This window comes from Cupressus sempervirens, chromosome 10, assembly GCF_028749045.1.
Source record: "Cupressus sempervirens isolate cs-2001-9-10 chromosome 10, ASM2874904v1, whole genome shotgun sequence".
NCBI classification, from domain to species: domain Eukaryota; kingdom Viridiplantae; phylum Streptophyta; class Pinopsida; order Cupressales; family Cupressaceae; genus Cupressus; species Cupressus sempervirens.
The window spans coordinates 95,004,155-95,023,019 of record NC_143127.1 but is presented as its reverse complement, the minus strand read 5'-3'; the positions used below and the strand labels follow the sequence as shown (position 1 = coordinate 95,023,019).

Below are 18,865 nucleotides of genomic sequence, written 5' to 3'. Positions count from 1 at the left end.
GGATGTGTCTAGATTATTGTTGGGTCATCCTTCCTATTATGTAATGACCTAGAACATTCTATAAGCCATTTTGGCAAGTATAAACAAAGTGTTTAGGCTTAGAGTTAGGGCAATTTTTTGAGATTTGGGTAGATCAATCTAGTGTAGTATTGGAAAGTGCAAATTTGAAGCTAAATCTTTGATCTTGAAGGTATTTTGTATCTAGCCATAACCTAGAATTCTTTATAGCTATGCATGTATGCTGATATTTTCATGAATCAATAGTTTTGTTCTCTCTTTCTCTTTCTCTCTTTGTGGTGCTGCTCTCTTTTTGTGTTTACTTCTATTGTGTTAATTCTACAAGGTTGGTTTGGATTGTTGGGTGTGCCTTTGGCTCTAGTTCTTCCCTACCCTCCTTGCATTAGTAATACATCACTAGTACATTTGGGTTCAATTTTTGACCTTTATTGGTCAAATTTTTGACGCAAGTTTCAACCAAATTTTGACCAAAATCGACCAACCCACTGGTCAATATTTTTCTAGTCAAAATTTTGACCAAATCATTGGTAATTTCAACCAATCTATTCGTTGAAAATCCACCAAAGCCATTGTGTAAGGTCATACAAGAATTGGTCAAAATTTTGACTAATGAAGGTCAAAATTTTGACGAACAAAGGTAGAAAAAAAATTTAAGCATTGGTGGAAATTTTGACCAATGAAGGTGGAAATTTTGACCAAAAAAGGTAGAAAAAATTTAGGCATTGGTGGAAATTTTGACCAATGAAGGTGGAAATTTTGACCAACAAAGGTAGAAAAAAATTTAGGCATTGGTGGAAATTTCAACCAATGAAGGTGGAAATTTTGACCCACAAAGGTAGAAAAAAATTTAGGTGTTGGTGGAAATTTCCACCAACAAAGGTAGAAAAAAAATTAAGCGTTGGTGTATATTTCCACCAACAAAGGTCGAAAAAATGGAAATTTCCACCAACAAGAAGGTGTAAATTTTTTTCAAGCATTCTATAAAACAGTTCACATGTCTTGCCTATGATACGACATTTTACATGCATCCTACACTCTCTCATCTAGATGATGATGGATTACACAGAGTGATCTAAAACCATGATTCTAAAAAACACACACAATCAAATCCAAAATGAACTTGCACTAAAAATGGATTATGGAAATCTGATATTGTTAATTTTGCATGCATGTCTACCAAGACAAATATATGTTTAAGTTGTGATTGTCCTAGTAGACATGCATGCAATTTTACCAATATCATATTTCCACAATCCATTTGTAGTGCAAGTTCATTTTGGATTTGATTGTGTGTTTTTTAGCATCATGGTTTCAGATCACTCTATGTAATCCATCATTAGTTGGATGAGAGAGAGTGCAGGATGCATGCAAAATCTCATATCATACGCAAGACATGTGAACTGTTTTATAGAATGCTTGAAAAACATTGACAATAACTAATATGAAGAATATATAATTAGCTATATGATTGAGAAAAATCATGTACTAGTGAGTTGGTCAAAATTTCAAGCAAACAAATTTTGACCAATGGGTTGGTCGAATTTGGTCAAAATTTGGTCAAAAATTGGGTCAAAAATTCTACCAATAAAGGTCAAAAATTGAACCCTAATGTACTAGTGCAAGTATGCTCGCCAAGTTGACTCTTTGAGTTCGGTCATCAAGTCACCCCACCAAAGTGCCTCATCAAGGTCAATCTTTAGGTCCACTCATCGAGCTTGCTAACCAAGTCGGCTTGCCATGTCGTGTCTCTAAGTGGCCTTGCTAAGTCAGCTCACCAACTTGCCCCTCCAAGTTTCCATTTTAAGCCCACTCACCATGTTTTCTCGCCAGGCCGACTCCCCAAGTCAACTCCCCAATCTAACAATTGAAGTACGCTCACCAAGTTGACTGTTCAAGTGCGGTCGCCAAGTTGACTCAGAGTTCATTCATCAAGCTGCCCCACCAAAGTGCCTCATCAAGGTCAATACTTGAATCTACTCAGCAAGTTAGCTCACCAAGTTGCCTCACCCACATGTCCCACCAAGTCCCCAAGTCTTCTTGCCAAGCCGACAATTCAAGTACGCTCACCAAGTCAACTCTTTAAGTTTTCTCACCAAGCCCATCCCCTAGGTCAACTCTCCAGGTGAGATCACTAAGTCACTCCCACCCAGTCACCTCAATGAGTTGATTCTTTAAGTTAGCTCACCAAGTCTACTATTCAATTACGCACGCCAAGTCGGATCACCAAGCTAGCCCACCAAGTCATGTCACCAAGTCAACTGTTTGAGTATGGTCACAAAGTTTATTCTTTAAGTTTGCTCATCAAGTCACCCTACCAAAGTGCCTCATCAAGGTCAGTCTTTAAGTCAGCTCACCAAGTTGCCACACCAAGTTGACTCATCATCTTGCCTCACCTAGTGGACTTGCTAAGTCGGCTCACCAACTTGCCCCACCACATCGACTATTCAAGTATGCTCGCCAAGTTGACTCTTTGAGTTTGGTCATCAAGTCACCCAACCAAAGTGCCTCATCAAGGTCAGTCTTGAGGTTCGCTCATCAAGCTTGCTCACCAAGTCAGCTTGCCATGTCGCATCTCTAAGTGGCCTTGCTAAGTCAGCTCACCAACTTGCCCCACCAAGTTGACACTTTAAGCCCACTCACCATGTTTAATTTTGAAAATAATGTCTAGTTACCAAAAATTGACATATTATGTCAACGATTAAATGGAAAACATAGTAAGAAGGTATAGAAAATACCTTTTGTCCTCCTACTACTTTGATACTATGTAGACCAAAAAATTTAGTGTTCAATGTGCTTTCATAAGTATGAACATGATTATAGTAATTTGGCAGCATACAAAGAAGTACCTCTAAAATGGTCACACTGGTAAACAATGAAGAAAAGAAAAACAATAGGATGCTGAAACCCTGTGGAACATTAAGGCAAACTGAGGAATCCCATAATATAAAATTTGTGTACCTTACAACTAGCATTAGTTGGCTACCACACCTAAATGTATAGTTTAAAGGACTTGTTTAGCTACAACTAGCATCTTATGATACAAAGATGCATCAATTTCAAGGATGCTAACAAAAATCACCAAATAAACTAAGAACAATAACTCCCACTTTCTTCGACTAATTGCAAAAATTGCATAGATGAGACTAAATTAGTATGCATGGTGTTTAAAATGTAAATCTCTTGTACACCCAAAACCAAGTGTGGCAAATTCAAAATTTTGTGAATCCAATATGTCTATGGACAAACACACAAACTCAAATATACTGAAATGCATTTTGTACATTACCCCACTGCACCCATAAATAGTTTCACATCCAACTCAAGATATCTCATATCTACAGATAAAGATGGTATTAGATTCTCAGTTGAACATTTTATCAGTAGAACATGTTTACTTTTACACAACTTTGGATTAGAATGGAATCATAAAACTCATATTTAGAACAGGATAACTAAACAAGTTCAGGCAATTTGTACTGTAGTTTATAACACTCCTATAGTAAGTACTTTTAATGATGCAACTGCCTTGAGGATAAAATGTCTGATTTCCACATGTAGGATAAAATGTACCTTTCCCATCTTTGAGCCCCTTACTCCAGGTCCCCATATAACAACTCCCATCTTCCCATCTATAGACTCCATGGCCATGCTTCAACCCATCAAACCATTGCCCATCATATTTATCCCCATTGGTCTGACTCATAATCCCCATTCGATCATGGGTTTCCACCATATCTTCTAACTTATCATAAAAGGCAACAAGGTTAAGCCTGCTAAGGTTGGCATGAAAATTAGCTTCTCTTTTTCTTCCTTGAAATTCACTTCTTTGAAGGCATCATAGTATACAATCTTCATCCTCACACATCTATTTCTATAATCTCTTAGTCTTGCCATGTGTCCCACTTCCTCCAATTTCACCATTTCTAACTTTAGCTTATTGATGTTCTCCATGAGCTTTTCCTCCACCTCCCTTACCGCTCTTAGGAAAAGTTTGGCCCAGTAAGAAATAAAAAGAACAATTCTCAGTACATATTAATTTAACAAACAAATTGTGCATCACAAAGAGTTTCATAGTTAAACTCAGTTTCATATGTACCAATTTACTATGGACTATTTTTTTCTACTTATGTATAAATATATTCCAACTATAAGACAATTATTAGGATTCAAGTATATAATTTTTTAATCCAATCTATTGATTCATTTACATGAATAAATGATCGGCTATATATAAAAATCTATGACTTTTTAGTTGAATTTATGAACTCATTTCTCATGAGTAGCTATATACAAGAATCTCTCTCATGAGAATGATGGTAGTAGATGTATGCAATAAAAAGACAAATAAAGAGGAAGGAAATAAATGAACAAGTTATTATGGATCAGTTAAGTGGGTTCTTATCACTGATTACTTATGAAAAATAGACCAACAAATTTAACTGAAAAACTATACAATTAAATTCTAGTTCTAGAAGTATCATAATTTAACTTGCTGTGAAAAAATATCAAAACTTTACATACTAAATAGATAAAAGTAGTTTTCATTTTAGAAATTATAAAAAATAAATTAAAATATAGATCAAAATATAAATGCTAAATCCGCCATTCACTCTTGCAAGTAACATCATGGATCCAATGATAGGCTTCCAAACTTGATTGCTACGTAATCTGTAGTTCTCTTCAACTGGCTAAATTAACAATTTAACACTAAATTATATTCTTCTACACCCAATTCTACTCTTCTATCGAATCAAGCAAGTGAAAACTAAATTCTATTTAGGAAATTTCATTATGAGTACAATGAAGGACAAAAATTTTCTTAAAAAACCAAGCAAGATGACAAATTAGAGGGCATTTTGAAACTAGCCTCCATCTTTGCTTTTTTGGCTTGCAAATAATTAAAAAGTAAGATGAATAATGTCAAGAAGCTTAATTGAATTCCAAGGCCAAGAGCATCTATTTGGACTTCCATTCCAGAAGAAGGTGCACCTTGTGATGAGGGAAGCATAGAAAGCCCTTCCAAGTTAACACTACTTGTGTCAGCATGGAAGACTGCATCATACCTAGTGTGATTTGAAATATTAGCCTAATCTTGGGTAGTAAATAGGGAATTCAATAAGAATGGTTACAAACACAGAATTCAAGAAATGAATTTCATTGATATGTGTAACATTTTAATTGATGATAAAAAACTCTATAAAATTACCAAGAGTAAAGGAACTTCCTCGATAGGAAGCTCTACTCCAAGATCCCCTTGAGCTACCATAGCCTAAAGAAGAGGAAGGAAGAGAAAACTATTAGAATCCTAAACAACATACAAATACCATAAAAAAATCAATACATGCATAACTTGAATGAGTGTGGCTAAAAATGAAGGTGGCTATGACCATTCGCATGGAAGTAGTGTGTAAATGCTTGTCATAAATAAACTAAATGAAAGAAAACATTCGATAATGTCCAAGGGAAGCATATAAATATCAAAAAACCTCCAACGAAGTACTTTCATAAAACTGTAAGCTTATACAACTATCTAGATCAACAATTTCTATCCATTTATGAACTTTTTAGTAAACTTGTGCAAAAATTTTACCCTTGGACTAGCAATAACCTTATGTTTAAAGAAACTAAAAATTCAGGAACAAAGCTGAAAGTGTTCTCAAAGCAAGCAGATTATGCTATGGAAAGAATAGAAATTAAGTCTTCTTAAGTAAACTCATGGGAGTCATGATACTTGTGCTTCTTTATTGCTTTTTAAGGATAGCATTTTTAGAAGCTCTCATCACCACCATATCACCAAACCCTTTGCCAAGAAATTAACCTTATGGTTAGAAGAAACTAAGAATTTAGCCAAAAAAGCCAAAAGGGTTCTCAAAGAAAGCAACTTATGCTACTAAAAGAACATAAATTAAGTCTTGGGTCACAAGAAGTTATAGATTCGAACTAGGCCTAAATTTAAACCTTCACTATATTTGACTATATTCACTCGGATCTAAAATAAATCATATTATACATTGATAGCATACTCTAAAACCATTTTAGATTTAATAAAGATTATAATCAATACAAAGTTAGGAAATGTAAAATGTAAACAAGTAAATTTGTGCATGGATGTATGTACACATGCATGTGCGTATGTGTGTGTGTGTGTGTGCATGTACGAGTGTGTGTGTGTGTAAGGAAAAGTGATTGAAATGATAAAATATAATAAAATAAAATAGCATGAAATAATAGATTTAATCCAAGAGAGCAAGAAGAGTTTTACCATACAAATGATACAAGATCAATGGAGCAATACCAAAGAAGAAGCAACACAACATACAAGGATTTGATAAGGGGAAAGCAAAGAAAACCCCTTGTGAGTATTATGAATGAGGAAAAAGCCTAAGAATGAGAGAGAGAGAGAGAGAGAGAGAGAGAGAGAGAGAGAGAGAGAGAGAGAGAGAGATAAGAAATGGAGCAAAATAACTCATTTACAATAGCATCAAAAACTTGATGTGAATAATGCAGACTAGATGAAAATGAAAAAGAGAAGCACCTCTTTTAAAGAGATGAGAAAGGAGTTGCATGTCTTTGCATGTGTAACTCCCATTTCTATGAATGTCACATTCATAAAAGGTGTGTGCAAAGTGTCAAGTTTCTCTTAAAGAAGAATATCTATTTTTCTTATTAAAAGAAATACAAAAATGAGTTGTCCTCACAAGTGGACAATAGGACAAGAATGACATGTCTTTTACATGTCGACTAGAGGACAAATAAATAATACATAAGGGATACCTTGGTTTATCCCAATAAATGAATAAATACAACCAAGGAAAGATTATTAATTCTAACACCCCCCTTTAATATTTACTTGGAGAGATGTTGTCAAAACCAATTTACAATATTACAACTTGATTTTTTGAAATATCTTCATTGTGCAAGAGGTCTCTTATTATCATGGGTACATCATTGGAGAGCCAAGAGAAGTGGATAATTCTTCAAGTGTGTTACATCTTCAATTGGATTCATGTGGCATAGAATCTGTACAATGAATAATGATATCTTGTATGTGCCTTGATGGATTACCTGAAACATAAAAAAAAAGGCAACTATCCACAAGGATAATTTCATCTTATATTCAAGTTAGAAACTTTTTTATGTATAAGTAAATTCTCATAGAGTAAATATAAGTGTAACTTGGTACCACAAAGAAATCAAGATAAATCATATCCTGCAAAGAACAAATATGTTATCAAAACTTTCAAGAAAAGACCATAGAAAAGGCTAGCTAGTGAATTCAATATCAACAATGCTTCAATCACGTGGATATAGACAGTCCAATAATAAGTCATTTTACTACAAGTTAATGGGTGATCAATCCATAACCTGCATGACTCATGATTTAAGCAAAGAAGTATACATAACATTATATGGCATGTTTTCAAAGATATCAAAAGGGAGGAGTATGAGTATTAAAAATTGACTGCCTTCAAATAAGAGTAAAATGCCTTCAAGATGGGTCAAATTAACTAAAATTGGAGAAAAACTCCAATAATAAATGGTATTAACCATAAAGTGCCAATATGGCAATAGAATGATGCTAGAAAAGCATAAACTGCACTTATGTGCCAATCAGTAGAACAAAATAAATGTTGAAAGAAATAGTGTATAATAACTCATAATCCCAAAGAATAAGAAAAATAAATAAAATAAATTTACTTATGTGAAATAAAGAATGCACTCATATTTGATAAGTCACAAGAGACATAATAATTTGTATATTTATCAGGATATATATGTGGGGCCCCATATATACACATGAATAAATATACCTAAACTATCATGGTATGAAATCATGCATATAGAATTAAGATCATATATAGAACATAATTTCTAGACAACATACTAAAGAGAAATGTCAAAGATGTTGAAAGAGAATTATTAACATCAAACAATATTTGCAGTAATTAATCCTCCTAGGTTGAAGTCCACCCATTCTAAAAATTGATCTCTTTTACTAAGTACTTTTTGAAATCATTTATTTTTTCTCTTAACAAATTTATCACTAGAGGAAGAGTCATGATTTATGAATGCATCATTTGTTTCAACATTAGCATTATTACCATTATCAATATTAGCATTATTACCATGATCTATAAATGCATCATTACCATTACCATTATAAGAAAGAATAGAAGGAATAAAGGTAGATATATGAGGAGTAAGGTTTAGAGAAGGAGGTTGGTCCTCCACTAACACAATTTTGCTTCCATGAACTTGTTCATTTTGAGCATTAGAAGAATCATGTACACCATTTTCTACAAAATAAACATTTTGTGCTATGTGCACTTTGTTAGTAATAGGATTATAAGCTTGATAACTTTTTGTATTTTGCATGTTTTCACTCATGCACTTTGTACATGTCATCTTAGATGAAGCAATAGGAGGTAAATTTTCAACTGTATTAAATGAGATATACTCATTTTTCAAATGAGAAAGCCTTTCATGCTCCATATTAAAAGTAATATCTTTGTGCAAAGAGTGTCTAGAAGAGGTGAACCTAGAAAATTTAAATAAGTTATCATGGCCTAACTTAGCATTAGCAACAACTTCATTAGTGTTAGGATCAATAACAGAGCACATGTCTCTATGAAACTCAACTTTGTAATTTTGAAATAATTTTACAACAGAAAGAAGATTGTATTTCAAATCAGGAACATAAAGGACATCATGTAATTTTCCATTTGAAATACTAACATTACCAAATCCTTCAACTTTGCAACTATGATTATCAGCTAATTGAATTGGAATATTAGAAGGATCAGGTTTTAAATAATCAAACACTTCTTTATGAAAAGTAACATGTTGAGACGCACTAGTATCAATAATCCATTCTAAATTTTTAAGAACATTGTAACTAACAGTAAAAGCATGACGAGATGGATGAGAGTTTTGATTATTGTTATTCATAATTTGCTTATCTTTTTATTTTTTTAAACAATTATTAGTTACATGACCATCTTTCCCACAATAAGTACAGTGAAGTTTCTTATTAAATTGATTAGGATGAGTATTATTACGATGAGTGTTTGGATGATTATTATGATTATTATTATTATAAGTATTGGGAGAATCATTATTAGAAGTTTTGAAATTTTGGTTTTGACTTTTAGACACAAAAGCATGTTCATTAGATCTAAGAGTACCAAATTGTAACAACTTAGCTTCCTCTTGAGGCAACAAATTTTGAAAAATACTATAAGTTAATTGAGTAGACAAAGTAGGAATAGCAAGTTGAGAATGAACATTAGTAATAAATTGTTAAAATTGTCTAGGAAGACATTTCTTTAAAATAATGGTAATTAATCTAATATCAGTGAGAGTAACGCCTAATCCAATTAGTTGACTTTTAATATAATCAAATTTAAGTAAAATTCATCCATGGATTTGAAATCAATATACCTTAAGTCTTCCAAATTGTCTTGCAATTGAATCTTGCATGATTTAGATGGCTTGTCATATGTTTGTTTTAAAATATCTCAAGCTTTGTGGGCATTAGTGCAATGAGAAATTAGAATATATAAATATGGGTTAAGAGATATACCAATGAGGCCAAGGGCTTCCTCATTTTTAGTATTCCATGCATTTTTTTTCATCTTGTGTAGCTGAGGTACCAAGAACTACAGAAGGGTTAGTAGCAACATCTAAAATATGCTTAAAACGAAATATAAATGAAAGATAAGTTTTTCAAGCATGATAGTTTGAGTTATTTAACTTGATTTTTGGAATTAAGGTTGACATGATTTAAAAATTACGTTTAAAATTTAAATAATAGATTTGAAATAAAAAAGTGAGACTTATTATCCAAAAGAATGTTAAATAATAATCAAGAGATTTAGAGAGTCAAAATTAAAAACTAAAATGTTTCCTGCAAAACCACTGGTCAGATTGAAGAAACAGGAAAAATAAAAATTTGAAAAATTGAAAAAAATGTGTTACACACAGAGAGCGATAACTTTTTTAATTTAATTCAATTTTCAATAAAATTTAAAGTGTTTTTTTATTTTTATGTCTTCTAAATGTTGTTCAAATTTCAGCCAAACCCAGATCACGGATTGAGAGATATCATAAAAATACAAACTGTTGTCTTAAAACTTGAAAAATAAATAATACTGCACATATAGTACAATAAATTTTGCAATACTATTCTGATACAAATGAAATTTTAAAAGTTTTTTCTTTTTTATGTTTTCTAAATGCTATTAAAATTTCAACCAAACCCAGATAATAGATTATGAGATATAAGAAAAATATGAACTACTGTACTTTTCTTTCTAAAACAAAAATAGAAAAAAAAACTTGAATTTCAAAAAACTTAAAAAGCCTGCAACAGAAATAGGGTTAGATATAATAAAAAAATTAAAAATAAAGAATCCTTTGGCGGCAAGCCTTCCAAAGGAGGTTAGAAAAAATAAAAAATAAAGAACTCTTTGGCGGTAAACCTTCCAAAAAGGGTTAGAAAAAAAATTTGAAGATTGAATAAAAAACCTACAAAAAAAAATAGGAATGAATTTTTTTCTTCACTTCTTCTCTCACCAAAGTTCTCCAATATGGTAAAATTCACAAAAGCTCAAATAAGGATTAGAAAGCTCTGATACCATGTAAGAAAAAGTGATTGAAATGATAAAATATAATAAAATAAAATAGCATGAAATAATAGATTTAATCCAAGAGAGCAAGAAGAGTTTTACCATACAAATGATACAAGATCAATGGAGCAATACCAAAGAAGAAGCAACACAATAGACAAGGATTTGATAAGGGGAAAGCAAAGAAAACCCATTGTGAGTATTATGAATGAGGCAAAAGTCTAAGAATGTGAGAGAAAGAGAGAGAAGAAATGGAGCAAAATAGCTCATTTACAATAGCATCAAAAATTTGATGTGAATAATGGAGACTAGATGAAAATGAAAAAGAGAAGCACCTCTTTTAAAGAGATGAGAAAGGAGTTGCATGTCTTTGCATGTGTAACACCCATTTCTATAAATGCCACATTCATAAAAGGTGTGTGCAAAGTGTCAAGTTTCTCTTAAGGAGGAATATCTATTTTTCTTATTAAAGAAAATACAAAAATGAGTTGTCCTCACAAGTGGACAATAGGACAAGAATGACATGTCCTTTACATGTGGACTAGAGGACAAATAAATAATACATAAGGGATACCTTGGTTTATCCCAATAAATAAATAAATACAACCAAAGAAAGATTATTAATTCCAACTGTGTGTGTGTGTGTGTGTGTGTGTGTGTGTGTGTGAGAGAGAGAGAGAGAGAGAGAGAGAGAGAGAGAGTATGCATTCCTTTGTATATTGTAGGCTGTAGCAGATAGAAGAAAAGGGAATAGAAACATAGGAACAAGGATCCAAGAAATTTTTTATTCTAGAGAATCAAATGGAGCACTAGCATTCAAGATGGATGCTTCTGTAGGACATAGACTAGGACAAAGACACACAACTTATATTCACCACTACAGGTCACTTGCACAATATCTGGGTGCTCCAACCCTGTATGGCCATCAGAAATGGACACTTGCATTAAAGAATGGTGCCCTTCCCTTTGCAAATCACAAACTATTTTGCAGAAACACTACTCCATGACAATTCTACACTCTGACACTAGTGTCTGGAGAAATAGTGGAGCCTGAATACTAAGAGATGCATGATCATTCATAGTTTCATCAGATTGACATATAAACTGCTATATGGACTCTGGACATCTGGAAAGCTAAATATTTACCTAAATAGGGACAAAAGACAAGGGTGTTGTTGTTTGGGAGACTATCTTGGTTAGTCCTCTAGGTGGTATCTTTCAACCTCAACTGAGCCGATTGAATATTTGGGTGTGTGAGATATGCTAGAGACTAGCCAAATACTGTTAAGTGGTGTTTACGAGACACAAAACAACAAATCTTGTATACCAAGTTCAAAAGAAGGTAAAAATTAACAAAACAATAAGATCAATGTTTCTTAGCTATTGAAATCTAACATGTAAGACAATGTTTCTTAGCTTTTAAAACCTAGCTTGTATCCTATGTATTCAAAATCTGGCATCTCATACCCAAACAAAAGGTGACAAGATAAAATCAAAGCTAGAATGAACCTAAAGCTAACCCTAAATTCTTCTCAAGGCAACACTGACAAAAATTATGGCAAATAGAAGATCTTTTCCCATGCATGGTATGACAGCTGCACAAAAATACCCATAGCCCTTGCATGCCACAACATCTCTGTTAAGAATTGGATAAGTGCATTTCCTCTCATAGAAAAATGTTTCTTGATAGTTCACAACTTCTAAGCCCTTTGTTGTGAAGCTAAAAGATGGAGAGGACAAAGATAACAAAGGCATAATTTATGAGATTGAACTAATGTCAAATTTATGAATTACGATAGTAGAATTTGAAGAGAATGCCATGTTTAAATACATACACTAAAATTTCATAAGCATAAGATACCAACAAGTCTTGCATGGGAATGTACCTAGTACAATCAATTATGATAAGTTGTGATGACATAAAAATTCCCATCAGAAGAAAACAGTCTCAGAATGAGGAAGATGTCAAGATTTTCACAGTTGAGAGTTATGCCATTTTAACCAACTTATGTCGCATTTAGAAAAATCTCCAAAGGCTATATGGCCTCACATATTTTACTCACAAAGGAAAAAAATCACATTAATTTATTTCATGTGAAAATTATAGCATAAAGAATATATGTATCCCTCCTTTCAAAGTGTCAATTTAGATATTACTATCCACATTTAAGGTTTTCTCTCTCGTTTCTTGATAGAACCATCTTGAGCTCTATGAGGAAACTACAATCTAAAAACTCAATAGCTAGGAATTGTCAAGCAGCTAAATGATGGTCTCATTCTAGTTAACTTGACTGAATGGTAGACAATAAAAAAAAATTGATTTAAAAGCATCTTTACTGAAGCTCATAGTCCTTGCCAACAATTTAAAGAAGATTATAACATATTCACAAGTAAAGCTTTTATATTTTGTATTTTACATCAAAGCTGTACAAAAACCATCAAAAACCAACAATGGAAAAGCACCAACATCCAAACAAATACATGCAGGACTAAATAGTAAACAAAGTAGCATGTGCATTTAACTTTCTATATAATGCTTGACAAGAATGACTTCACATAATTTATTAACCCCATTCAAAGCAATATCACCAATCATAAAGTAACAACTTATCCAACTGAAACCTCTGATCTAGGGAGACTGTACTTACCCGATCTAATGCATAAAGAATTGAATGAAGATTCAGTATTGAATCAACACTTTCAATCTTCACAGTCACATGGATATCCGCACCACAACCTTCACATAATTAAAAATACAAATGCATTGATATTTTATCACTTTTTAAATTATGATTTAAAATATAAATTAAGGGAACATGCTATATCAAGCCCAATACTATCTGCAATGGATTATATTACACTAGAAAGTTAAAATTTTGCTTCAAAGGTTTACTTTTAAGGTAATCTTTCAACTCATGCACCACCTTAGCATCTTTAACAAAGGAAAAAACATAATAGTCTATGCCATTCTCAAATCCAAATTTAATATCATCCCAATCTTTATCTGTGAAAAAAAAAGACAAGAAATAGATTTTATCAAATACCAAATTAAGCTATCTCAGATGTTGTGTTGGTCAAAACAACTCATCACATATACAAGCAACAACAAAATACAAATATTACACATATTTCAAGATTGATAAACATATCATTCAATTATATTCTAGGTAACTTCAATCAATCAATACTAGGCACAAAAAAGGGAAATCACAATGAAACCCTAAGAAAGAAGCAAATTGAGATGTACATGTCAATAAGCAACAAACATCTAATTTTCTATACATGCCTGAGAGTTGATAAAATGGTCTTAACTTGTAATGGAAGGCAGGGTAGCACTTCTTCCAGACACATTTAAATGTCATCGTGATTTAAGCTCTCCTCCATCAATTACTTCATAAATTATAGAAATTGATGTTTTTTACTTCACTTGTAGTGAAATCATCCCCCCTAGAGAAATTCAAATAATGATAAGGAATAGAAAGCTATGAAAATGTTGCGAATAACATTAGTAACTCTGTTCTTTTTAGCTAATAAATGAATTTTCAAGCTAGCACAAGAGAATGTACCATCGCCAAGTAGTGTGTCTCCTTTCTCCACATCATTCACAAAATCATCATAATTCACGCTTACACAATCTTCAGAGCCTACTCCTCTTTTGATTGTGAAAGTAAACTCTTAGCCCTTTCTGAGCATGATAGGTTGTGGTAGATCTCCACTTTTGACTTCAGGGCCCTACAATAAAATGATCTTTTAATTTATTGTTTAAGCAAAGGACTAACTCAAAAGACATATCAAAAAGGAGGTTATCTGATAAATTGCACCTAAAACACAAAAAATGACTATTAATAATGTAGATGTATTTTAATTTAGGATGAAAAAAAAGTGAAACAAATTTCAAATCTACATCTTTTCTGATTGACTAACAATGTTGCAATATGAAAATAACCCACATTATGATGTTTTCAAACAATTAGTTCCAGCAACAACCTATATATAATAAAGGAGTTTCAACACCTATGCAACTCTAGATGAAAGAAAATCTTGTATGATCTTAAAGATTTCATGCATATTGATAATATTCTCCTATTATAAGATTTCATGCATATTGATAATAATAAACTTAGATATCATTTATAAAACAAACTCTCAGACATTAGTGGTAGAAAATACTTCCTATTTAAATTACTTGCCAACAAAATAAGCATCTCACATTGCAGATTAAAGCCCAAAAATAGTTATAGAAAATGCATAGAAATAGATCTAAGCCTAGATCAAGATAGCTCAAGTCCATATGAAATGTCTCAATGATTGAGTTTCTATATATAATTATCTTATTTTAGGGCACCAAAATGGGTTTCATCCCCTCACACAAGTAAATGATCTGTTAAAATATCCTAGATTTGTAATTATAAAGCTTTGCTTCGAACAAAATGCCACAATCGAATTGTGAACTAGAGAATAGTGGAAGGCCACATAGGCAATTACTTCCCACAAATATTATGATAAGAAAAGATATTGCTCACACACTACTTGAGATCTGAAATAGAACCAGCTTCAACAATTCATTGCAATATATATATATATATATATATATATATATATATATATATATATATATATATATATATATATGGATCTTTTGGCATTGTTACTAAAATCGTTTACCTTCTAGGTAAGAACATAAGTTTGTTTCAATATACAAATCTTCAAAAGGAATTTCATATCAGAAAAAAAAAAAGTAACAAGAAATAAATTAAATTGCAGTGCACTAGGAATAATATAACACATAATGAATACTAAACCTCAATTGAACAAAAGACTATATAGTGGCTTCAATAAAATTGATTCTACACCTAAACCATCACTTTTAGCAAGCTACTTGAAGATATGTAGTACAAACCATCCCAGAGAACAACCTCTAATTTTTAAAAACTTTCACTTTTACTGGGTGAAGTTTTACTTTTTGCCTTGGCAAAGTCAACCAAGTCTTCAAACAACTTATCTTTAGGTTTAACTTGTTTGCTAGAAGTTAAAGATTGTTGTGGATATGCATCATTGTAAGTTCCATCATGAATGGAGATGAAAGCCAATTTTCCTGACTAGATTCTTATAATGAATATATGAGAGCACTTCAATTTCATTTTTGAATTCTACTACACTGTGCACTTGTAGAGATCCTTTCTTGTTCCTCTTTGTGCCCACCACTTAGCCAACATTATTGAGTGTCCTATACAAGAAAGTCTTATAGCAAGCAATTTACCCAAGATTCTTGGAGTTGTTCCACTATAAGATATGATGAAATCATGAACTAATTGCCTATTATTTAAGAAAATGAGAAACACTATAAGACACTTTGTAGTGCTGCAATAATAGCCAAATCACCAAAGTAGGCATGCTTTTTGGATCATATTCTCTCTCAGACATAGATGTAACATGCATTGTAGTTGTAGGTGATTTCTAGGAGCTTGGGGTTCACTATCAATTCCAACACCTTCGACTAAAATTTTTGAACAAGTCAAAAGTTGTTCCACTATAATGATTAATAATAAACTTTATCATTGTTCAAGTCAAAAGTTTATCATTAGCAAAAATGGTAAATAATTTTGTTCATGGTCTCAAGGAAAACAAAGACTGCTTGACAATAGCAAGAAACAACACAGATGACTTAGAAATAGTTTATCACAATGAAAGACATATTTTTCCCATCATAACACTAGCAGTGCTCTATTGTCTCATTTTTGGTAATAGAGACACCCCCCAAACATGAAGGATTCACCCCCCAAACATCTTCAAACATGAAATGATCTACTATCTATTAGATTGGTGTCTAATCTGGGCTAAACCTCCATCAGCAATTACCATCCAACATTGCACTTACAACAAGTTTTCCCACTCTCCTACATTTGGTTAATATAGTACAAATAAATTATCACAACCTCATTGTCTCCCACCAATAACAGTGACTATAGGTGGTAGGAGAGAATCTACATTGGAAACTTTAGAATAAGTAGAGTTGACTATGCCTAACCAGTCATTGGTTTGAATGCACCAGTCTATTATTCCTTACTCAACCCGCAATGAAAATTAAAAGAATGCGTGGACAAGATAACAAAAATAATAATATGTTCTCACATTAAATATTAGTCAAAATGCATTTGATACATCATAGGAACTCACTGTTCCATGGGACAGAGACTGAATTGCAGAGAACAAGATTATTTTATTGATTAAATTTTTTCACAATGCCTTGTCTCACCGCCCCAACTCTACTTCTCCCTCAAACACTTGAAAAATCCCTTCTAAATAACCAAAAAATAGTAAATAACCATTGCTGTCTAACTATTTGACAGTTACCAGTTAGTTATAAACTAAAATTTGTTGTCTAAGTTGACACAAAGTGTCAACTTCGACAACTGACAATCATATATGACTTTAATATATTTCACTAACCTTTTCAAAGGTTTTATAACTTCACTAACCCTTCCAAAGACACCTAAAACTCTTACAAGCTTTACTAGGCCTAAATCCCCAAAAAAATTGACCTTTCAATAGCCTCCTAGGTGCATGTTAACATTACAATGCCCTTAACTTCAATACATGCCTTTATAGTTTAGTCTTCAAAATATACAATGCAAATATACAATATTTTTTTATCATTTTATAGTTTTAAAGAAAGAAATGCACACATACAATCTCCTCCCTATAAATATAACCTTTATGAGCATTCTATGGTTTAAAGGAAACAAGAAAGCTACGAGAATTTTCAACTCAAAATGAATATGGGCACACATTATAGTCCATGATGCTCTAAATCTACACAGTAGGAGAATCCAATTTTTAAAACTTGAAAAAAATAAAATTAAAAAAGTCTGGCCACAAATTTACTCAACCTGAGATGGATGCAACTAATCTTTTGAAAGATATGAGTAGGACTACACAATGCTTACATAGGAGAGGAGTGGCAATTAAGAATAGGTATACAAATAGATGAGAGCATATTGGAATCACGATAAGTAGAATCAATAGCTAGTCACACACACTTAGCTAGTTAACATTTACAAGAGACCCAAAAAATGCTATAGTCAGTATTGATGGATAAAGGTCATATTTTTAGGGAATCAATACATAGACGACTTGAATAGATAAGCATATGCGAGAAAACCTAAACAAATTATTTGGAAACTTGTAAACATTACGCAGTAGAAAATAATATCAGTTTAGAGAAATTATGGATTAGCTTAGAAAAAATCATGAAGGAAAACCAATTCAAGCACAAACAATAAAGCATAGCAGCAGACAATACTCGTATATACCCAGTATGCTGGTGGTTTCCACCACCATGCGGATGTTCTATTGGATTCATTGCGGCTCCAAGCACCTTGGGCCAATGGTTTCTTTTGGGTTAGGCAATGTAAGATTTTAGCATTGGCTTTCAGTTTGACCACCATCAGCAGTCTGACCAATCATGGCTCTGTAGCTGCTTGGCACAATCTTTCTAGTTCCAAATGAAAGTTCTATCCTGTAAATTGAAGTTGATTTCAAAAAAGTATTGATCTAGGGCATAAAATAATTGTATAATCAAAATGTAGTATAAACATCAACTACAAATCAACTTTTGAATCAATATACTAAACAAAAGATGAATAGAGGAACAAAGAAAGAAAAATTTTTGATTATTATATATGCTAACGAGAAATTATTATTACTTGAAAGTTTTATTATCCAGATTATGACTAATGATGATTGCGTAGTCTCTGGAGGCCCAAACAAAGGAGCCATGATCTCCCACATGTTGTTCTACATTGCAGACCATGACATCCTAAGGAATACATCTAAGGAGTAGCACATTTCCCACACTCAAATAAGCCCTCTTAACAACATAAACAAATTGGCCACTATAGATTCTTTCAGCAGCGATGAAGAGCTCATGTTGTAGCCTATGGGATGCCTGAAATTCACATGGCATAATTAAAATAGAATCTGTCTGAAATGGACAGTTACAACCCCCAAAATAGGCACAAGGCATGGGTGGACAAGTGATGGAAATAATCAAATTAATTGTCAGCTACATTCCTGTTGTTTTCAATTTAATCATATAAATTTTTATATCCTACTAAATTTAGAGTAAGAACATAAAATTTCAAAATAAGTTTTTTTCACATATCTAGGCTAGCCAATATTAACTATTACATGTGTTTATGATTCAGCAACTATGCCTT

The 18,865-nt window shown here is 32.4% G+C and overlaps 1 pseudogene; it reads right to left on the bottom strand.

Annotated features, from left to right (window-relative positions):
* Positions 1 to 18,608, bottom strand: part of LOC149532743 (large ribosomal subunit protein uL2x-like) — a 53,570-nt pseudogene extending 34,962 nt beyond the window's left edge.
* Positions 18,609 to 18,865: the final 257 nt, after the last annotated feature.